At 45.6% G+C, this 24,215-nt stretch overlaps 1 pseudogene; it reads right to left on the bottom strand.

Moving 5' to 3' along the window:
- Positions 1–215: 215 nt before the first annotated feature.
- LOC141569756 (ferritin heavy chain pseudogene) lies at positions 216–767 on the bottom strand (annotated as a pseudogene).
- Positions 768–24,215: the final 23,448 nt, after the last annotated feature.

Genomic DNA, 24,215 nt, shown 5'->3' with positions numbered 1-24,215 from the left:
ACTTGTGTTAAACTTGAGAAAGTGACGGTTTTGCACACAGCAATCACCCGGACACCTTTATTTATTCAAGAACCATTAACTTTATTCGGAAAAAAAAAAAAGGCAAAACTTGAAGGAAAAGGTTAAACGTTTTGCAAAGGAAATACTGCAATGTGCCTGGTCGGCATGTTGACCAGGGGAAGTCATCCACTGGCTATGGGGCAGGCAGTCCAGACTCAGTTCTTTTTGTCACTGTCGCCCAGGGTGAGCTTGTCAAAGAGGTACTCTGCCAGGCCGGATTCCGGGGCTCCCATCTTGCGCAGGTTGGTGATGTGGTCCCCCAGCTCTTTGATGAACTCCACCTGCCCCTGCAGGCAGTGACTGCTCAGGAAGGCGCACAGGTGGGCGTCCTTCATCTCGGTGGCCAGCTGGTGCAGATCGAATAGGCTCTGGTTCACGCTCATCTTCAGGTGGACGGCGCACTCCATGACTGTTAAGGCGTTCTCCCAGCAGCAGGGGTCAGGACTGTAGATATCCTGCAGGCTGAGGCGGCCCCCGCGCTGGTTCTGCAGCCACATCAGGCTCTGGGCATGCTGCAGCTCCCAGCTGGACTGCTGCAGGAAGAACGGGGCGAAGGACTTCAAGGCCACGTCTTCGCAGTTGAAGTAAGAGGCCATGGTCTCGAACATGTGAGAGGCGTAGAGCTCCAGGGAGATGTGGTAGTTGATGGCGGCCTCGCATTCGGGGTGGTAGTGCTCGCTGACAAACGGGGGCGGCACGGTCGTCATGGCTGGAGGTGCGGGCCGAGGCGAGGGCGAACGCGGCGGCCGGGCCTTGGAGCAGGCGACTAGGGCAGCCACAAGCTGAGTCACGGGCGGTGCTGCCAGGCACCTCAGCAAACTCCCCGGATGGACCAGGAGGACGCCCTCTGTTGGGCTCCGAGGCAGGGCGGAAGGACCGGAAATGACTTCCCTTGAGGGCTGGGGGGCGGGGTGGGGGCCTTTCTGGTTCGGGTGGGGGAGGGGCTAGGGGAGGGGCTCTGTGTTCCAGGTTCCATCCCAGCCTTGTGAGCGCAATGGACTCTGTGCTGAGCACTTGGCATCTAAAAGTTTTCAATGTAGCAATTTTTTATTTCCAAGGACTTCCTACTATTCTGGTTACTCCCTTTAATAGCACCCTGTTTATATATATATATATATATACACACACACACACACATATATATGTGTGTATATATATATATATATATATATGTATATATATATATAAAACTAATCTTAAAATTGTGGGAATATTCATTTGAAGATTTAGTTAAACTTCTCTTCCTCTTCATGATATATATATATATATATATATATATATATATATATATATATCTGTGCATACATACACAGATATTTTGATATATGTATATATGTATGTTTGTATATGTATATATAGATATATTTATAGATATGTAAAAGTTTTTCTGCTCTCCTGGAATATCTTTGTGCATCGTCATCATCTCTTACACTTTCCTCAAACATCTGCCAAGCGTTTCTGCTTTCCTTTTGGTAGTCATGCGCACATTGGATTAGCCTAGGTAATCGGCACGGATCTGACCTACAGTCGTAATGTCCATTTCTCTAGCAGCCTTCTCTGAATGGGAAGGTGGAGTGAGTCAATTATGAATTTGTTTCTTTTGGGGGTACGTTGCAGGTAGGATAGGGACCCCCAAATGCCAAAAGGATGGCATTTCTCTAACATTGGGAGACTTCTGGGGATCTGTCTTGTAGGTAGATGTATACTTCTGTTTTATTTCCTTTGTGCTATGCAAGTTGGCATTGTCTTTGATTTGCTTTACTTTGGTTTCCTTCTTCCTCAAATAATTCAGTGCCTTGGAGTGTAGTTTGGGAGATTAAAGCGGATCCAATGCTAAATGGTTTTGTCCAATGTAAGTAACGTTGGGGTAGGGTCAGAGAAGGACAGCAGCAAACAGATCAGTTGTTCAGACAGTAGCTCTTTAACGTCACAGTCCACCTAGGACGCTCTACAGTCCTTTGATTTCACTCACTCTGTTCTTGAACTTTCCTTGTATGCACTTGCCCTTCTGTTGCAGGTATTTTAAATTCTCTGGTTTTATCGGTCTGGAAGTGTCCCCTGTTACTATCGCCGGACTTCCTCATAATGGCTGGTTTGCTATCTTTATCCTTCCCAGTTCGTGTGTGAGTAGATCATTGTTTCTGTGTCTAAACCACCACCATAGTTCAGTTATATCATTTTTCACTTTTTAGAAATACAAATACTTAATTTTTAAATACTTAATACATTCACATGACACAAAAGCCACATACTTCTACCCTATGTTGGCAACCAATGAAGTATAATTATTATAATCAGGAGAAGAGAGAGGAAGAAAGGGAAGAAACAATCCTTAAGTTAAGAAAAAGTGCAGAGACATGAGAGCAATGTTTAGAAGCATATGATTTTCGAGTGCACATGGAACTGTTACCATGAGACACCTTATTCTGCACCATGCAACAAGACTCAATAAATTTAAATGGATTCAGATCATGCGAGATATGGTCTCCAACCATAATGGACTTAAAGTAGACATTGTTAAGAGCAACATATGTGAAAATCTCAATATTTGGAAGCAAAGAATACACTGCACTTCTGAACAATCGGTGCACCAAAGTGAAGATCAAGGGGATATGAAAGATTATTTGGAACTTGTAGTCACACAACAGCCTAGCCAACTGTCCCCCCGTGTCTTTCCTTAAGGAAAGGAGAGTCTGTGAGACTGTGCCTTTCTGGGCCTCTGTTCCATCCTTGTGTTTACACCTTATGTCTCTCTGTCTGGTCCCCAAAAGATGGTTTGCAGCCAAAGACGGGTAAGGTATCTCACGGGAGATACAACCTAAGCCAGGCGGAACCGAGTGGGTACCCCCAATGAGCTGCCTTAGAAAAATATGGGAAGTGGCCTTGCCTCTCCTTCCCCCTGCCTGGGAAAAGCTATTGCTGGCTCTGGCTTTTCCCTTGCACCTGTTTGTGAGAGAAATCATGAGGACAGTAAAGATGAGTTCTCTCCACTTATCTCAACGGAGCTATTACAATATGAGAGACTTGACCCTGAGAAGGTACATACCTTAGGTAAGACAATATGGGACCTTGTATTTCGGCTGTTTATAGATAAAGGGTGATTGGAATAAATATTTTTCTGTTATGATGTATGAGTCTCACAGACCATGTAAGAAACAATGTTACTTTCTTGTTTTTGTATACGTATCAATAAAAACCTTCAGTCGGCCTTATTCTGGGCTCCAGTCCTCTGAGACTGAGAGACCCCTGGCCTTTGGAGAGATTTAACTACATTAAGTCTGTGTTTGTTTCTTTCTTAAAAACCCAAACCTCCCCTTCTCACAACCTCACTGCCTGTGTTGCGCTGGACGCGACAGAAACTCAATCTAAACGAAACATAACACATACAGATTCATGGGATACAGCTAATCCAGTGCTTAGATGCAAATTTATAGCACGAAAATCCCTATATTAGAAAAGAAGGAAAGTCTCAAATAAATTATCTAACTTCCCACCTTAAGGAACTAAAAGCACGAGGAGCAAAATAAATCCAAATCAAGCAGAGGGAAGGAACATTTGTGCTAAGTCAAGAAGTGTTTTATAATCTGAGACAAAGCTAAGATGTTAAGGACCCTGAATAAAGCAAGGGTGAAGCATGGCTGCTCTGACTGGGGATTGACCCCAGGGAGAGGCCAGTGGGTCAGCTTTAAGGTCTGTGGTTGGGCTTCAAGTTCTGATGATGGCTTCTTATCTATCTCCCAGGAGTGAAATAACATGAAGAGAGCATTCAAAAAAAGGGATTTTACTCTCTCTCAGGGTAGAGAAATGTGGTTAAATTGAATTCACCAACAAATACTCCTTAAGTTCTGTCTGTGAGGCTCTGTTCAAGGTAAACTGCAGAGGAAAGAAACCTTCACTTACTAGATGAGAGGTTTCAGACAGTGCTACTACTCTGAAATCACTTTCTCAAATATAAATTAGGGAGCATCCATGTCTTGCAGGGGTGTGTGAATGACACAGACAGTGTCTGGAAAGAACGAGAAACAATACTTCACATGTAGCACACACGTGGCACAAACTGGGTATTTAAAAACAGGGCGGAAAGATGGGTTTAATTTTGAATGATGTTGAAAAGGGCCTTCTCCTCGTACTCTGCTTATATCAGTTAGACACAAGAATCATAACTAGCAGAATAACCACAATGGAGCTTGAACATTAATCCTGTGTTTACTTATCAAGAAGCTAGCTGTGGGGTTCACAGGAAATGTCATCGTTTATGCCTCTGCCTCAATTATAACAGGGCTCTACACTGGGGTTGCAAATCTGTTGCCCTTATCCTCATGGTTGCCAGGTGGCTGCACTTGCACCTGGCATCACATCCTCATACCCACATCACAATCAGAATGACAAGACTGGGGGCAAAATGATTTCTTTTCACAAATCTCTTCACTGTTTCCAGAAAGACAAATTTTATCACAAATCTAGTGTATTTCTGTTTATATCTTAGGTCGAAAATCAGTTGTTCGACCAAACCTATCAGTGTTGTCACACAGCAGCCTAGCCGCTTGTCCCTACCATCCTTTCCTTAGGGAAAGAGGGTTGCAGGTTGTCCCTCTTAGGGGTTGAGTTTTATAGGTCTCCTCTCTTGGTCCCAGTATGCTGGGTCTGCGGTCAAAGACGAGTAAGATTCCTCAAGGGAGGGACGACTTAAGCCAGACGGGACCCCAGGGACCCCCATGAGTTAGCCTTTGAAACTAGGAGGATGCCCTCCTCCAATGTTTCCTGGGAGCTGCTGACTCCTGCTTCAAGTGACCAGCACTCTATTGTGCTAAGGAATGATTAATTGAGTGAAACCATCTCACGCCCGCTTGGCTCATGGGATGATGGCCATGAGAGGCCTGCTCCCCCAGGGATTGTATACACCGCACCTTGTTCACATGGGGACAGCATGCACAGGTTGCTTTGGGACAATATGATTGGATATTGGGAACATGCTAATTGTATTAGTGGTGTAAGAGTTTTACAGACCCTGCCCAGAATCATGTGATGCCTATTGTAACAAAGCAATAAGTACCCACGACGACCCGATTCGGGGCTCCAGTCTCTTGAGGCTGTGAGTCCCTTGGTCCTCTGTGGTTTCTCTGCATTCAGTGTCTCTGGTCTCTTTATTTCTATAATAGAATTTAGCCCCTGCCGCCTCCCTCGCTTTCCCACTGCTTGTGTTGTGCAGGGCGCAACATCTGGCGCCTAACGTGGGGCCCGAGGAGAGAAGAACAACTAAGAGTTGTATGGTCTGAAGGTACGGTTGAGGGGCCTCTGAGCATCCGTCGCGCGACAGCTGCCTGTAAGGGGGTAGTTTTATGGACTCAGAGTATTAAACCAAGGTTATTCAGAGGAAGTAATTAAATACTTTTCAATCTATCTTTGAGTGACAGTGCGTGGGAGTGTGTGTGTATGGTTATGGTCCCACGATCTTCGTGATTACGGGGCTTGAGTGGGCTCGTCACCGCGGTTCCGTCACTCTGTCATATGGCATAACGGCGACTTGGGGGTTTCCCCAACCTGGACCGGGATTTATACGGTTGAGCCTTAGCCAAGACAGGTGCTAAGTTCCCGCGAGCGGAACGGCCGGCCGAGCATCAGAGTGGATATTGAGTGAAAGTTTCTTCTTTTCCTTCTCGTATCCTTCTTGTGGGAAAGAAAAAAAAAAAAAAAAGGGAAATTCAGAAAGCAAGTACAGACCTTATATTTGCCTGCTGAAGCAGTTGCTTAAAAAAGGACAACATAGGGCCTCAGAAAAGAGGTTGGAAGAACTTCTCAAAGTAATTGAGGTCCATTGCTCTTGGTTTCCTACCCTGGGAACTTTAGACTTAGATAAATGGGAAGCAGTTGGTCAAGATCTCCGTGATCTCCATGCCAACGGAACTTCGTTTTCAAGTTCGATCTGGGAGACTTTTGAACTAGTTCGGTCAGTTCTAGAACCACTACAGACAGACTCTGAAGAGGAGAGAAAGGGAAGATAGGGAAGGTAAGAGAGATTCGCCAAAGAGAACTAAAAAAGAAAGAGAAGATGAGGGGTCAGAGTCTAATTCCACTATAGTTCCTCGAACTCTTTATCCTGATCTCGAGGAATGTTTCCAGGAGGAGTTTCCCCCTCCTTTCTGGCCTCCACCACCTCCATGTGCTAATCAGATGTGGCAACAGCCTAAGACTTGCTGTAATGCCAATAATCCATTTATTCAGAACAATCCGTTTGCTCAAAAGCCTCCAGCAATAACAGCTAAACAATTCAGCTTCAAATTGTCAGCATTAGAGCAGGGTACACATCAGGCAAAAATGGCTGGAGATGTGGATGCTCTTAATTTTCCAGTGATTTTCAGACAAATTGAAGCTCCTGGCCAAAATAACCCAGATGGAATCCATGAGGCAGTGTATGAGCCTTTTCCTTTTAAATTGCTTAAAGAGTTAAAACAGGCAGTGTTACAGTTTGGGACTACTTCTCCTATACTGTTGGCCTCGTTAGAGGTATTGCTGATGGCCACAGAATGATTCCAACAGACTGGCAGGCCTTAGCTCAAACTTGCCTTACTCCTGCACAATTCTTGCAGTTTAAAAACTTGGTGGATTGAAGGGGCTGAGAATAAAGAAAGACAAAACCAAGCTCTTAACATCAATATTACTGCTGATCAGCTTGTTGGCAAAGGCCATTGGGCACCAACCCGTAATCAATTAGATATGCAAGGAGTTGCTTGCTATAGAGCAACTTAAACAAATTTGCCTTGCTGCATGGGAAAAGATTGAAGTTGAAGGAAAGACTCATTCCTCCTTTCAGAAAGTTCTTCAAGGATCTCAGGAGCCTTATTCTGATTTCCTGGCTCGACTCCAGGAAGCCATTAAAAAACAAATTACTGATCCTGTAGCTGCAGATGTGATCCTTCAGATTATGGCATATGAGAATGCTAATAAGGATTGTCAAAGAGCCATAGGGGCACAGAAAGGAAAGACAGATGCAATGGGGTATTTGCGCTTGTGCCAAGAGGTAGGGACTGAGGATCATAAGGCAGCACTCTTGGCTAATGCAATTACCGGTGCTTTTCAAAAAAGAGATGTTTTCTGGCACTTGCCATAATTGTGGAAAAACAGGACATACTAAAAGAGATTGCAGGGTTAAAAGTAAAAACAACCCTCAACCTCCTCAGCCCACACCTTTTCAAGGTGCAAAACAGCCTGGATTGTGTCCACGCTGTCAGAAAGGAAATCATTGGGCCTCCGCTTGCAGATCTAAATATCATAAAGACGGCACTCTGCTTCAGGGAAACGGGAAGCTGGGCCAGCCCCAGGCCCAGACAACAACCGGGGCATTTGTGGGTCAGACAATCCCTCAACTGGGGATGTTTGCCAACCTAGCGGCACCACAGAATTATCACACGGTGCCGCCCCCTCAAAACTATCCATTGAGCAATTAACTTCTGCCACTGAAGAAAGTGCTGCAGTAGATGTTTGTACTGCTCAGAATATTTTATTACTCCCAGGAGAAACACCTCTCCGGGTGCCTACAGGCATTGTTGGACCAATTCCCAAGAATACGGTTGGACTCCTCCTTGGTCGTTCCAGCTTAACATCAAAAGGAGTTACTGTCCACACCGGAATAATAGACCCAGATTTTAAAGGAGAAATTCAAATTGTTATGTCTTCTTCAGTTCCATGGTCAGCAAAAAAGGGAGAAAAAGTTGCTCAGCTTCTCTTAATTCCATATATTCCACCCAATTTACGAGGAACTCAAAAAAGAACAGGAGGATTTGGAAGTACAGGTTTAGCAGGAACATTCCTGGCAGAGAAAATTTCTAGCATTCGTCCTTTAGGCCACATTAGCCTTCAAGACAGACAATTTTTAGGACTTATGGATACAGGTGCAGACGTCTCCATCATTTGCTCTCAAGATTGGCCTGCAAATTGGCCTACCCAACAAGCTGACACAAATGTTGTTGGAGTAGGAGAAATTTCAAAATTGCTTCAAAGCACCCATATCCTTCCTTGCCTTGGGCCAGAAGGACAAAAAGGATTTTTGCAGCCATATGTTGCTGATATTCCCATAAGTTTATGGGGTAGAGATTTACTTTCTCAATGGAGAGCAAAAATTGTTATTCCCCCAGGACAGTATAGCCCTCAAAGTCAGCAAATGATGAAACAGATGGGGTATCTAGATACCAGGACAAGGTTTAGGCAAATTTAATCAGGGCATTACCCAACCTCTCCAACCTGCATTACAGGTGGGCAGAGAAGGGATAGGATTTCATTCACAAGATCAACAGCCTTTTTGTTAGGGGCCGCTGTCGCCGAGCTAAAAACTCCTTTAGCTCTTAAATGGATAGATAATAAGCCTCATTGGATTGAACGGTGGCCCCTTTCTAAGGAGAAATTAGAGGCATTAATGGAAATGGTACAGATTCAATTAGAACAAGATCATATAGAGTCTTCCACTAGTCCGTGGAATTCCTCAGTATTTGTTATAAAGAAAAGATCAGGAAAATGGAGAATGCTCACAGATTTAAGAGTAGTTAATTCTTTAATTGAACCCATGGGTCCACTTCAACCTGGCCTTCCTCAGCCATCCATGATTCCAAAGAATTGGCCATTGGTGGTCATAGACCTACAAGATTGCTTTTATTCAATTCCTTTACATCCTGAGGATTGCCCTAAATTTGCATTTTCAATACCATCTTTAAATAATAAAGAGCCAATCAAGAGGTATCAGTGGAAAGCACTCCCTCAGGGAATGCTAAATAGCCCTACCATTTGTCAATTTTATGTGGCTAGAGCTGTTGCTCCGGTCAGAGAAATTTCCAGCCTGTTATATCATTCATTATATGGATGACATTCTCTGTGCTGCGTCTTCTCCAGCAGTCCTTGCAGATTGTTTCAAACTGTTGCAAGAGCAACGTGAGATGGCAGGACTCTGCATTGCTCCTGATGAAATTCAAACTACAACTCCCATCAAATATTTGGGAGCTATCTTGGATAGACAGACGATTAAACCTCAAAAGGTGCAGATCAGAAGAGATCAAATTTCCACTTTAAATGATTTACAAAAATTGTTGGGAGATATTAATTGGTTACGTCCCACTCTGGGAATCCCAACTGATGCGCTGAATAATTTGTTTAGTCTTTTACGGGGTCCTTCTCAATTGGATAGTCCCCGTACTTTAACCCCTCAGGCTTGTCAGGAGTTGGACTTAGTAGAAAAGAAAATTCAAGCAGCTCAGGTTCAGCGCATAGATCCCTCTCAACCCTTACAAATTTTAATTTTTCCCACTCCTCATTCACCAACCGCAGTTATTGTCCAACAAAACGACCTTGTGGAGTGGTTGTTTCTGCCTAATAATTTTGTTAAATCTCTTCCGACATACTTAGAGTTAATTTCAGAACTTGTTTCTCGAGCTCGAACCAGAGTTCTTCATTTAAATGGAATAGAAGCCAATAAGATAATAGTTCCCTGTAAAAAACAGCAAACAAATCATTTAAATATCCATTCTGAAGTTTGGCAAATTGCTGTTTGTGGATATTTCGGCATAATTGATAACCATTATCCTAAACATAAATTGTTTCAGTTTCTATTAAAAACTAGTTGGATTCTCCCGAAAAGGTTCAGTTCAGTTCCTATTTCCCAAGGGAGGACAGTTTTTACTGATGGGTCCAGTAATGGCAAAGCTGCTATTGTTAGTGAAGTTGACCAACAGGTTATTCAGACTAATTGTACCTCAGCCCAGAAAGCAGAATTAGTTGCAGTTTTAACTGCTCTGCGGGAGTGTGGTGAGCCTTTGAATATTGTCTCTGATTCTGCTTATGTTGTACATACAGTACAAAACATAGGATCGGCACTTCTGTCTAACAACTCTAATCCGTCTCTCCAGTTTCTTTTTAACCAACTCCAACAAGTAGTTAGAAATAGACAACATCCATTTTCATCACTCATATCGCGCTCATACTCCCTCCCGGGACCTTTGACGCGTGGCAATGCCATTGCTGATTCTTTGGTTGCTAATGTATTAGTTACCGAGGCAACCAATATTCCATTCTTTGACTCATGCCAATGCTGCAGGTCTTGGGCTCGGTTCCCAATTACCTGTAAACAGGCCAAGCATATTGTTCAAACTTGCCCAACTTGCCAGATTCTTACTGCTCCTCAAGAATGCCCAGAAGGGGTTAATCCCCGAGGTTTAGTACCCAATGATATTTGGCAGATGGATGTAACCCAAGTTCCTTCATTTGGGAAATTGTCATTTGTACATGTCACAATTGACACATCTTCTGGATATATCACTACAACCGTTCAGAGTGGTGAAACTGCAGGACACGCTTGCAGGCACTTGTTAATTTGTTTTTCTGTTATGGGACTTCCCAAAGCCATTAAAACAGATAACGGTCCTGCTTATACTAGCAATAAATTTACCAAATTTTGTGAACAGTGGAATATTCACCATACCACTGGAATTCCTTATAATCCTAAAGGTCAAGCCATTGTGGAGCGAGCTAATTGTACTTTAAAGAAACAATTACAAAAACAAAAAGGGGGAGACAAGGATCCTCCGCAGGTGCAATTAGCCAAAGCTATGTTCACTTTGAATTTTTAAAATTTTTCTGGCTCTAATAATATGGAGCCTCATCTTGGACACACAGCTGCAGAAAGACATTTTAATAATCTCCATAGCCCTAAGGCTTTGGAAGATGTGCCCATTTGGTGGAAGGATATCCAGACCAATCAATGGCATTTAGGGACTCTGTTAACATGGGGACGAGGTTATGCTTGTATTTCTCCAGGATCAAAAGAACGTCCTCTGTGGGTGCCAAGCCGGTGCATTAAGCCTTATCATGGAGTCCGATCCCTCGCAGAACATGGCAATCAGCACGCTGGTCCAAACCTCGGATGCTGTTCCTCCGCCGAATGTGATCATCACTCGCCGGATGGGATCTCCAACGATGACCCAGGTGTACGCGACCTACCGATACGTGGCACCGAGCGAGCCCTACCGGTGGATGAATCGCTTCATGGGCCCCCGTCATCAGGCTCCGACCTCCCCAGCTCCTCCGGCCCCTGTGGTGGTTCCGCAGCCGAGACGTCCATCAGGCCAGCCGTATCCGCCGCCGGCACCTCCTCCCAGTGAGGCGTCTTCATCATCTGAGACATCGCAGCCGAGGGTTCCACGCATCCGGATTCTTCGAGCTCCTCCCCGACGCAACCCGCTGCCTACTTGGAAGCAGATTAAGAAATTGTCCCGAGAGGCAGAGAGAAATCTTATAGTGTTAGGAATGCCGAGAACAGCCTCCAACATGCTTATCTCCACGATGGCTATTCTCACGGCTGTAAGGTTCCTTCCCATGGGTGTTAAAGCAGAAAACTTCACATATTGGGCTTATGGTCCCAATCCTCCATTGCTGACACCTGTAACTTGGAATGATGCGCCTCCTCTGATTTATATAAATGATAGCTCCTGGTTCCCAGGACCAGAGGATCAGAGAGGTCCAGAATTTCCTGATGAAGAAGGCAGAGAATTTAATCTCACCAAAACAACTGCCTTGGGATTTGTTTATCCTCCTCTTTGCATTGGTCCTGTCCCTCCTTGTATTCCGGTAAAGGATCAAGTGTGGGTCACCCCTAAGGGTGAAGGGACTGAGTCCTATAGGGACTTGTTCATGCTTTCAGGAAAAGGATTTCAGACTGAAGGGTTGAGTACCCATCTGTATCCTCCTCCCATTTCTACTTGTCCTCAAGAAAAGTGGGCAGCCAATAGTTCCCGTATTCACTGGGAAGAATGTAGAGGAAGTTTTGATAGAGTGCTAGCTCGAAATTCCATAGGTACAATTGTTGATTGGGGACCTTTTGGGATCGCTATGCACACCTGCTCTTCAGGAAGGTGCTCTGAGCCCCAATCTCTTAAAGACAAATTAGTGTTAGGAAGATTTCCAAAAATAGTTAAATTTCCTTATGATCTGTCCATTTATTGGATAGATAAAGTTCTGGCCCCACCTCAGTTAAAAATGATTACTCCCATTAGGGGTCCAGTGCAAAAGACCTTGTGGAAGGTGGCCTTGGCTTTAGCGCCTATTGGCATTTGGAATGGAAATTTGACCAAAGATAATAATAAACGGTACACCTTTAATTTTGAAAAATCTCAAAAGCTTAATTTACAAGCTTGCCTTAAATTGCCTTATGTTTTCCTGATTGGAAAATTTACTATAGAAAATTCCCTTAGCCTTGTTGAATGTTTTCATTGTCGTTTGCATACTTGTATCGATTCCTCCATTTATAATTCCTCAGAAGATAAAATTATGATTTTAAGAAAAAGACGGGTCTATGGATTCCTGTCCGAGCCCCTAGAGTGTGGGAGGGATCTCCTACTGTTCATATTGTTCTTCAATTGCTTCATAAGGTTGTCCATCGAGCAAAAAGGTTTATTGGATTGTTAATTGCTGCTCTAATGGGAAAAATTGCTGTAACCACGGCTGCTGCTGTTTCTGGTGTCGCATTACACCAAACTGTTCAAACTACTGAATTTGTACAACAATGGCATGAAAATGCTAGTAAAACTTGGAATCAACAGGTTAAGATAGATGAAGAAATTAATGTCAGATTAGTAGATTTAGAAACAACAGTAGTTTCTCTTGGTGATCAGTTAGAAAATTTACGTACTATGATTTCTCTTAAATGTGATTGGAATGTAACCACTTATTGTGTAACCCCTTTTGATTATAATCAAACTCGTACTCCTTGGAATGATGTTCGTGCTCATCTTTTGGGGCACATGCCTAATCTCACTGTAAATATTGTACAATTACAACAAGAGGTTGATCAAATGTCTAGTGCTAAGCTTCAACTTTTACCTGGGGAAGATGTTTTGTCAGCTGCTTCGGATGGATTGTCCTCCTTGAATCCGGTTAAATGGATAAAAACCTGGGTGGTGGGTTTATTGGTGTTATTGTAACACTGATTATTGTATTCTGTTTGTTTTGTTTAGTCTTCGGATGCGGACATGCCTCCCTCCGAAAGGCATTGAATGAAGAAACGGCACGGTCTGTTTTTCTCACATTACAAAAACAAAAAGGGGAGGTGTTGTCACACAGCAGCCTAGCCGCTTGTCCCTACCATCCTTTCCTTAGGGAAAGAGGGTTGCAGGTTGTCCCTCTTAAGGGTTGAGTTTTATAGGTCTCCTCTCTTGGTCCCAGTATGCTGGGTCTGCGGTCAAAGACGAGTAAGTTTCCTCAAGGGAGGGACGACTTAAGCCAGACGGGACCCCAGGGACCCCCATGAGTTAGCCTTTGAAACTAGGAGGGATGCCCCTCCTCCAATGTTTCCTGGGAGCTGCTGACTCCTGCTTCAAGTGACCAGCACTCTATTGTGCTAAGGAATGATTAATTGAGTGAAACCATCTCACGCCCCGCTTGGCTCATGGGATGATGGCCATGAGAGGCCTGCTCCCCCAGGGATTGTATACACCGCACCTTGTTCACATGGGGACAGCATGCACAGGTTGCTTTGGGACAATATGATTGGATATTGGGAACATGCTAATTGTATTAGTGGTGTAAGAGTTTTACAGACCCTGCCCAGAATCATGTGATGCCTATTGTAACAAAGCAATAAGTACCCACGACGACCCGATTCGGGGCTCCAGTCTCTTGAGGCTGTGAGTCCCTTGGTCCTCTGTGGTTTCTCTGCATTCAGTGTCTCTGGTCTCTTTATTTCTATAATAGAATTTAGCCCCTGCCGCCTCCCTCGCTTTCCCACTGCTTGTGTTGTGCAGGACGCAACATATCAGAAGGAGAGACTACAAAAAGAAGCATCTTGAAATAGGAAAAACACTTTCATGATTGATTCAGACTGATTATGATTTGTGCCAAGGGAGCGGAAAAATCCAGTGTTCTCTTAGTAAGTAAGAGGGATGAGATGGCTTTGGATGAGAAATTAAGAGTGTCTATCAGACTCTCTTTCCTGAGATACTGGATTAAATCGTAAGCACCTTAGATTCAATTAATTCAATCAATTGCTTTCTCTTCTAGTGAAGGGTTGTGGTGGTAGAGAGAAATTGATGGTAAAACTGCAGTATGCATTTGGACAGACACAAACAATTGAAATATTAAAAATACTTGGCAGTTTTAGGTGAATTTAGGACCTGTTACTATAGACAAGGGCCAGCAAACATTTCAATGAAAGACATACTAGCAAATATTTTAGACTTTGTGGGACATATGGTCTCTCTCTCTCTCTCTCTCTCTCCTGATGACTACCTTTGTAGTGCACACCCAGCAATAGGATATATGTGTAAATAAGTTGTCATGGCTCTGCTCCAATAAAATTTCATCACAAAAACAGCGAAACTCACAGCAAGTTCTTTTGTGGATATCAGCAATATTATTCTAAAGTTGGTATGGAGAGGCAAAAGACACAAAATAACCAACATAATATTAATGGAGAAGAATAAAGTTCTCTGACACTACATGACTGCGAGACTGCCTGCAAAGTGACAGTAGTGGAGACAGTGTGGATTTGTGAACACATAGCCCAGTAGGCAATGGAACAAACTCTGAAAACTCAACAATAAGAAAATTAAACGGCTGGTTTTATAAATAGCCCAATGAACTTAATGGACACTTCAGCGAAGTAGATACAAACATGTCAAAGAAACACATGAAAAGATGCTCCATATCATATGTCATTGGGGAAACACAAACTAGATCAACATTGAGATACTGCTACATAGCTGTGAGAATGGCCAAAGTTCAGAGCACTGACCACACCTAATGCTGATCAAGATATGGAGCAAAACGATCTCTCATTCATTGCTGGTGGGAGTGCAAATTTGTACAACCAGTCTGGAAGACAATCTAGTGGTTTCTTATAAAAATCAACACACTCTTACCATCTGACCCAGCAGTCGTGTTCCCTGGTATTATCCAAAACAGTTGCAAATGTATGTCCACTCAAATCACCTGCATGCGATGTTTATAAAGCTTCATGCACAATGGACAAACCTTGGGAGGAACCAAGATGTCTTTCAGTAGGTAGATGGATAAATTGGTTGTGGTATATCCAGACAATGGATTATTAATAAGCTCGGAAAAGAACACAGATACAAAGCCTTAAAAAGACATGGAGGCAACATAAATGTGTATTACTATGTGAAAGAAACCAATCCGAAAAGGCTACACACTGTATAAATGCAACCATATGGCATTCTGGAAAAGACAAAAATATGGACGCAGTAATCAAAACAGTATGGCATTGGCATAAAACCGACACATAGATCACTGGAACAGGACAGAAACACCAGAAGTAAACCCACAGATATGTGGTCAATTAATATACAACAAAGGAGCAATGATTATACAGTGGGTAAAGAACAGTCTCTTCAATAAATGGTGTTGGGAAAACTGGACAGCCACATGGAAAATAAAGAAACTTGACTAGAATCTTATACCATACACAAAAATCAACTGAAAGTGGAGTAAAAGTTTGAATGTAGGATTTGAAACCGTAAAACTGCTGGAAGAAAACATAGGCAGTAAGCTCCTGGACATGGGTCTTGGCAATGGTGTTTTGGATTTGACACCAAAAGCCAAGGAAACAAAAGCAAAAATAAACAAGTGGGACTACATCAAACTAAAAAGCTCTGCACAGCAAAGGAAACCATCAACAAAATGAAAAGGGAACTTATTCAATGCGATAAAATGTTTGCAAATCATAGAGCTGACAAAGGGTTACTATCCAAAACATGAAGAAATCAGACAGCTCAATAAGAAAAACAAACAATCCAATTGAAAAATGGGCAGAGGATCTGAATAGACATTTTTCCAAAGAAGACATACCGATGACCAACAGGTACATGACAAGGTATGCAACGTCAATAATCATCAGGGAAATGCAACTCAAAACCACCATAGGATATTCCCTCACACCTGTTGTCAAAAGGACAGGGAAGAACAAGTGTAGGCCAGGATGTGGAGAAAAGGGAAACCTCGTGCCCTGTTAGTGGGAATGTAAATGGGCTGTGGGAGATTACTCAAAAAATTTAAAATAGAACTACCTTATCACCTTTCAATCCCACTTGTGGGTATTTATTTATCTGAAGGATTAAAAACTAAAACTCGAAAACATATATGCACGCCCTTGGTCATTACTGCATTATTTTCGATAGCCACGACATGGAAACAACCTAAGTGTTTATCGATGTATTCATGGATAAAGAAAATGTGATATCTATATCTACATCTTGATCTAGATCTAGATATAGAAGTAGATACACACACACACACACACACACCCCACAAACACACACACAAAATGGAACATTATTCAGCCATAGAAAGAAAGAAATCTTGCAATTTGGGCCAACATGGATGCACATTAAGGTTATCAGGTTAAGTGAAATATGTCAGACAGAGAAAGACGAATATGTACCATATGATTTTACTTATATGTGGAATCTAAAAAACAAAAATCAATAATGATAAAAAATACCCCTCCAAAAGTGTACTCATTGTTACAAAGAATAGATCGGTGGTTGCCATTGCAGAGGTGGAGGGTAGAGGGGTGGGCAAAATGATTGAAGGTGGTCAAAAGGTACCAACTTCCAGTTATAAAATAAGAATGGAGTCATGGGATGTAATGTATAGCATGGTCACTATAGTTAATAATACAGTGTTGAAGTTGCTAAGAGAGGAAATCTTAGTTGTTATGGAAGAACAAAAATTGTAACTGTGTGGTGATGGATGTAAAGTAGAAGACCTACTATGGTGATTATTTCACCATATATACAAAAATTGAATCATCATGTACATCAAAATTAATAGTGTTATACGTCAATTATATCTCAATTTTTAAAATATGGAGACAGTAATAAAGATCAGTGACTGCTAGAGTTTCAGAGGGGAGGAAGGAAGAATCGGTGGAGCACAGGGCACTTTTAGGGCACTGAAACTATCCTGTATGGTACTGTAAGAATGGATACATATCATTAGACATTTGTCCAAATTCATAGAATGTATGATGCCAAGAGGGAACCGTAATAAAAACTATGGCCTTTGGGTGATGATGATGCATGAATGTAGTTTAATGAATGTAGAATCAGTTGTAACAAATTGACCACAGTGGTACTGCATGTTCACAGTAGCATATAGTGTGCTCATGTGGATGCAGGCATATAAGGGAAATCTCTGTGCCTTCCTCTCAGTGTCAGTCTCAATCTAAAACTGCTGTATAAAATAAACTCTAAGAAAGTTTTAAAAAGCAAAATAACAGATGTGGGTCTGATTTGCCGTGCGAGCCATAGTTTGAAAACCCATGGTATAAGATTAGTTAGTGATAAAGCAAAATGAGAAAGAATGTGTGTGTGTGTGCGCGCGCGAGCGCGAGCGAGAGAGAGACTGTGTATTACATCAAATGAAAGGTTATCAAGTCCTTTGGATATTTGAAAGTTCCGTAATTGTTCCCTAAATAAACGACCAAACAAAACAGAAATAGACACATAATATAGAGAACATTTAGATGGTTGCCAGATGGGGTTGGGGGGATGGGTGAAGGGGTGGGGCGATAAGGAAGTACAAATTGGTAGTTAAAAAAGAGTCATGGGGATCTAAGGTATAGCATAAGGAATATAGTCAATAATCTGGTAATTATATATTGTGTCAGAAGGGTACTAGATTTATTGGGGCGATCCCTTCGTAAGTTATGTAAATGTCTGATCACTGTGTTGTTTATCTAAAATTAATATAATATTGTATGTCAACTAATTCAAAAATAAAGCAATTATTTTAAACATTGTACTTCTTGAAGTTATAGTACGTTTTTATGACGTTTGATTCAGTACTTATACGAAGGTATAGCCCAGTGAGTTATTAAAATGGAGGCGCGGGTGTTATTTTCCGGCACCCCACGTGATTCCGAAGTGCAGCCCCCTTTAACAACCAGAGTGCTAAAGGGTGCTTCTCAAAACTCAGTGTTCATATTCATCACCCGGGGGTCTTGTGAAATGTACATCCTGATTCAGTAGGTCTGGGGTGGGGCTTAAGACTATTGTGCTTGTAACCAGCTCTCAGGAGAGGCTGAAGCGGCTGGTTCACACAACACACTTTCAGAGGCAGGTTGTAATTGCCAGGGAAGCCTAGGTCCTGCCCCCGAGACTGAAGTAATTGGCTCGGGTCGTGTCCGAGGCGTGGAGAGTTTTAAAAGGTCTGCAGCTGCTTCTAATGTACAGCAAAGCTTGAGAATCTCCGTGCGAAGTACATAGTGATTTACGGATTGTAATGATTATTTTATCAGTGGCCCAATGCGGTCCCCTCCTCCCATTCCGCCGCACCCTGACTCCTCCCTCTCCTATTCAGGTCCCAACATGCAGATGATGGTGGGATCAGGATTAGCACTTTATCTGTTCACTCTTTCCCACCTCTGGGGAGTCGGATGTAGTTCCGGCCGGATTTGGGCTTGGGAAGAAGAAACAAAAAGCGTTCTAGGGGGCGATTTCCAAAAAAAGCCGGTTGAAGCAGAATGGCGCGGGGATTACCAGGGAAACTTGTCACTGGAAAACTCGCCTCTAGTCTGGGGCCTGACTGTGCAGCAGTGGAAACAGTGATCTACGCTCCTGGGTCCTGGCAGCACCTGACAACCAAGCAGATATGAAGGATTTCTCCTCCTCAATGGCAGGGCGACAACGTGGCTGGAAATGCAAGAGAGACCTCTAGTGGTAAGGAATAGACATGAAATCATCTCCCTGAAGCATAAACCCCACACAGCAATCCGGAGTAGATGATGACAATAAATGTCAACTTACAAATAATATATGTAGTGTATGTGCCGGGCACAGTTGTCAGCATTTTAAAAATATTAACTCAATTAACCTCCTTGGCAACCAAATGCTATTAACAATTTTATTATCCCTATTTTATGTGGGAGGAAACTGAGGCACAGAGACGTTAAATAACATGCTCAAATTCACCCAATTTAGTGAGCGGCTGAACTGGTATGTGAACCCAGGCAATGTGAGGTTCAGAAAACACCACAGGAAACTGCCTCTCCAATACAGGAAAGAAGGAGGATTGTTAGTCAATTTACAGTTATAAACACATAGGTGCTCGCCCTGTGCTTCCTCATATCTAGAGGAGAACAATAATTTATATATCTCAGATGCAGTCATAGAGAGGAGTGGTCCTCACAGTAGAGAAAGAGAATGAAAAGGTCAATGTCATGCAGGGTGTCATGCGGGGTCTCAGCTCCCTCTCCCCACATAACGCAGGACATGGTGAGGCCAAAAAGGAACACCCACGGAGCCATAGATAGGGGAGTTATACCACTATAGTCTTGCTGGCGGCTGGGTTGGAGATACAGGAAGGAGGAGCCACACTATCTGCAACTTGCTGTCCACTTCTCTCTGGCAACCAACCTCACTTGCTAACTGCAATCGGGCTTGCTAGCTCAGCCACCATCTTCTTGCTAGCCCCCCATTTTCTGCTAGCATAGCCACGGCAGTTATATTAGTGGCCAATGGCTCACTGGTTATAGCTGACGGCCAACTAGCCACAGCCTATGGCCATCCAATCACAGTTGATGGCCATTTACTACACGAGTGAGCACCGTTCCACGTGAGGGCGAGAACCAGGAAACTGCACTCCTGGCTCTGTCCCCATACTCCACCCCTACAGGGTCATGCCTCACAATACACTGGACAAGCATCTTCCGCGAGGCACCCTGTGCCAGGAGCCTGGAGGTGAATGCAATATCCTGCACATAGCCAGGGTTTCTCGGGGCACCACCAATCCTTCTGGGCACAGCAAGACTTCCTGTACTTCTTAGGGTAGCACCAGTCTCCCCGGGCACAGCCAGGGCCTCTCAGGGCACTGCTACTCTCTCTGGGCACAGCCAGACTTTCTGGGCACAGCCAGGGTTCTCACATACTCTCGCTGGTGGCGGGGCAAGACACAGGAAGCAAACATCCGCCAGTTCCAGTTCTTGGTGATACGTTCCCAAGCAAACGTCAAGCGGTCCATTAAATTAGGAAAGGAGCCCATTCCTCATAGTCCACAGTCATTTGCCAGGGCTGTGCGTTAGCCTCACAATGTGTGCCCTCTCTGCAGGGCGAGGGCTCCAAGTCCTCCCCAACCTGGGGGTGAGGGCCTCAGCAAGCACTTCCCAGCCCACAGGGCTGCAACGACCTTCGCTTTCTCTGACCTATGCTGGTTGGGGAACCGTCCACGGCTTCCCACCCCTCCACACGGGTCCATCTCTCCGGTAGCTGCTCCTCCTGGTCTTCCTGAGACTGAGTGTTCATACACACAAACTGCTCCACCGCCCTTCAGAGAGCTTTGGCCGGCACCGTACCCTGCTCGCTGTGCCATATGTCATGCAGGTGTCATGTGGGGTCTCTAGTCCAGCTCCCCACATAAGAACGCAGGACATGGTGAGGCCAAAAAGGAACACCCACAGAGTCATAGGTAGGGGAGTCAGACCACTATAGTCTCACTGTCGGCTGGGTTGGAGACACAGGAAGCAGGAGCCACTTGATCCACAACCCGCCGTCCACTTGTCTCTGCCAACCAACCTCACTTGCTAGCAATCCGCAATCCACACTCTACCACACCACGCCACTACACCACCACACCACACTGGCTCAGCCACTGCAGTTATGTCAGTGGCTAATGGCTAACCGGTAACCACTGATGGCCAACTAGTCACAGTTGATGACCATCTACTACCTGAGACAGCACCTTTCCACATGAGGCAGAGAGCCTGGAAACTTCTCTCTGGGGCTCTGTCGTGAGGGAGACCCTGCTCGCTGCACCATTTGTAGTGCGGGGCGGCCTGCGGGGTCTCTGCTCCCCACACAAGAACGCAGGACACGGTGAGGCCAAAAAAGAACACCCATGGAGCCATAACTAGGGGAGTCACACCACCATATTCTCACTGGCGGCATCCACCTCTCTGCAATCTGCACTTGTTAGCTCAGCCACCATCTTCTTGCTAGCCCCCATTTTTTGCTAGCGTAGCCACAGCAGTTATATTAGTGGCCAATGGCTCACTGGTTACAGCTGACGGCCAACTAGCCACAGCTGATGGCCATGCAATCACAGTTGATGGCCATTTACTATCTGAGCCAACACCTTTCTATGTGAAGCCGAGAGCCTGTGTCGTGCGGGGGACCCTGCTCGCTGCGCCATGTGTCAGGCGGGGAGGCCTGCGGGGTCTCTGCTCCCGCTCCCCACACAAGAACGCAGGATATGGTGAGGCCAAAAAGGAACACCCACGGAGCCATAGGTAGGGGAGTCATACCACTTTATTCTCTCTGGCGGCACTATACTCTCACTGGAGGCTGGATACACACTGTCCGCAAACCGCCATCCACGCTTGCCAGCCCAGCCGCCATCTCCTTGCTAGCCCCATCCTTCTTCTCTTTCTCTTCCTTTCTCCTCTCCGTAGCCACAGCAGTTATATTGTGGCCAATGGCTCACTGGTTACAGCTGACGGCCAACTAGCCACAGCTGATGGCCATGCAATCACAGTTGGCCATTTACTACCTGAGCCAGCACCTGTCTATGTGAGGCCGAGAGCCTGGAAACTATTCTCTGGGGCTCCGCCCCCACACTCCACCCCTACAGGCTCTCGCCTCACAATCTACGCGACAAGCGTCTTCCATGAGGGACCTGTGCGAGGAGCCTGGGGTGAATGCAATATCCTGGACACAGCCAGGCTCTCTGGGCACAGCCAGGGTTTCTCAGGGCACCACCAGTGCTTCTGGGCACTGCCAGACTTCCTGGACTTCTTAGGGTACCACCTGTCTTCCCGGACACAGCCAGGGTTTCTCAGGGCACCACCAGTACTCCTGGGCACTGCCAGACTTCCTGGACTTCTTAGGGTACCACCTGTCTTCCCGGACACAGCCAGGGTTTCTCAGGGCACCACCAGTACTCCTGGGCACAGCCAGACTTCCTGGACTTCTTAGGGTACCACCTGTCTTCCCGGACACAGCCAGGGTTTCTCAGGGCACCACCAGTACTCCTGGGCACTGCCAGACTTCCTGGACTTCTTAGGGTACCACCTGTCTTCCCGGACACAGCCAGGGTTTCTCAGGGCACCACCAGTACTCCTGGGCACTGCCAGACTTCCTGGACTTCTTAGGGTACCACCTGTCTTCCCGGACACAGCCAGGGTTTCTCAGGGCACCACCAGTACTCCTGGGCACTGCCAGACTTCCTGGACTTCTTAGGGTACCACCTGTCTTCCCGGACACAGCCAGGGTTTCTCAGGGCACCACCAGTACTCCTGGGCACAGCCAGACTTCTTGGACTTCTTAGGGTACCACTAGTTTCCCTGGGCACAGCTAGGATTTCTCAGGTCACTGCCACTTTCTTCTGGGAACAGCCACACTTCCTGGACACAGCCAGGGCTTTCAGGGCACTGCCACTCTCTGTGGGCACAGCCACACTTCCTGGACACAGCCAGGGCTCTCAGGGCACTGCCACTCTCTCTGGGAACAGCCCGACTTCCTGGGCACAGCCAGGGTACCTTCAGGGCTCAGCCAGACTTCCTGGACTCAGCCAGGGCTCTCAGGGCACTGCCACTCTCTCTGGGAACAGCCCGACTTCCTGGGCACAGCCAGGGTATCTTCAGGGCTCAGCCAAACTTCCTGGACACAGCCAGGGCTCTCAGGGCACTGCCACTCTCTGGGAACAGCCCGACTTCCTGGGCACAGCCAGGGTATCTTCAGGGCTCAGCCAGACCTCTCAGCGCACTGCCACTCTCTCTGTGCCTCTCAGGGTACCCTGCTGGAACAACAGCGACTCACAATCAAGGTGCTTACATATTCTCAATGGCGGCCAGTCAAGAGACAAAAGCAAATATCCCCCAGTTCCACTAACAACAGTTCCCAAACAAACAGTCAAGCGGTCCATTAAATTAGGGATGGAAGGCAATTCCCCATAGTCCATAGTCATTCACCAGGGCTGTCCTGGGGGTGAGGGACGACCGTGACCTCACCCTCATCTCCCACGGAGGACTCAGCAAGCGTTACCTCCTGGGACTATAAGTCCTGCATCCGGGCTGCCTGAGCAGGAACTTCCCCGGCCCACAGGGCTGCAACGACCTTCGCTTTCTCCGGCCTGTGCTGGTTGGGGAACCGTCCACATCTTTCCACCTCTCCACGGGGCTCCATCTCTCCAGCAGCTGCATGGCTTTTCCTGTGCTGGTGGGAGAACCATCCACGTCCTCCCACCCCTCCACGGGGGTCCAGCTCTCCGGCAGCTGCTCCTCCTGGTCTTCCAGAGATTGGGTGTTCATACGCACAAACTGCTCCACCGTCCTTCGGAGAGCTTTGGCCGGCACCATACCCTGCTCGCTGCGCCATTTGTCGTGCGGGGGACCCTGCTCGCTGCGCCATGTGTCAGGCGGGGAGGCCTGCGGGGTCTCTGCTCCCGCTCCCCACACAAGAACGCAGGATATGGTGAGGCCAAAAAGGAACACCCACGGAGCCATAGGTAGGGGAGTCATACCACTTTATTCTCTCTGGCGGCACTATACTCTCACTGGAGGCTGGATACACACTGTCCGCAAACCGCCATCCACGCTTGCCAGCCCAGCCGCCATCTCCTTGCTAGCCCCATCCTTCTTCTCTTTCTCTTCCTTTCTCCTCTCCGTAGCCACAGCAGTTATATTGTGGCCAATGGCTCACTGGTTACAGCTGACGGCCAACTAGCCACAGCTGATGGCCATGCAATCACAGTTGGCCATTTACTACCTGAGCCAGCACCTGTCTATGTGAGGCCGAGAGCCTGGAAACTATTCTCTGGGGCTCCGCCCCCACAGCCTGGAAACTGCTTTCTGGGGCTCTGTCCCCACAGGCTCTGTCCCCCACAGTCCCCAAAGTCAAGTTTCACTAAGCGGACTAAAGGGGCAAGAGAATTTTCTGGAAACTAAGCAAAAGGGACATAATCCTCACTTAAAAGAAAGTATTAAAATACAATCGTGGTAAATGTGAAAGGTAATTACTAATATGTTGTGGGGACAGAGTCCCACAGAGCAGTTTCCAGGCTCTCGGCCTCATGTGGAAAGGTGCTGGCTCGGGTAGTAGATGGTCATCTGCTGTGACTGGTTGGCCATCAGCTGTTACCAGTTAGCCATGAGCCACTAATATAACTGC

The sequence above is a fragment of the Rhinolophus sinicus genome, chromosome X, assembly GCF_036562045.2.
Source record: "Rhinolophus sinicus isolate RSC01 chromosome X, ASM3656204v1, whole genome shotgun sequence".
Lineage (NCBI taxonomy): Eukaryota > Metazoa > Chordata > Mammalia > Chiroptera > Rhinolophidae > Rhinolophus > Rhinolophus sinicus.
Note: the sequence above shows the minus strand (reverse complement) of the source record. Positions and strands in the feature narration are given on the sequence as shown.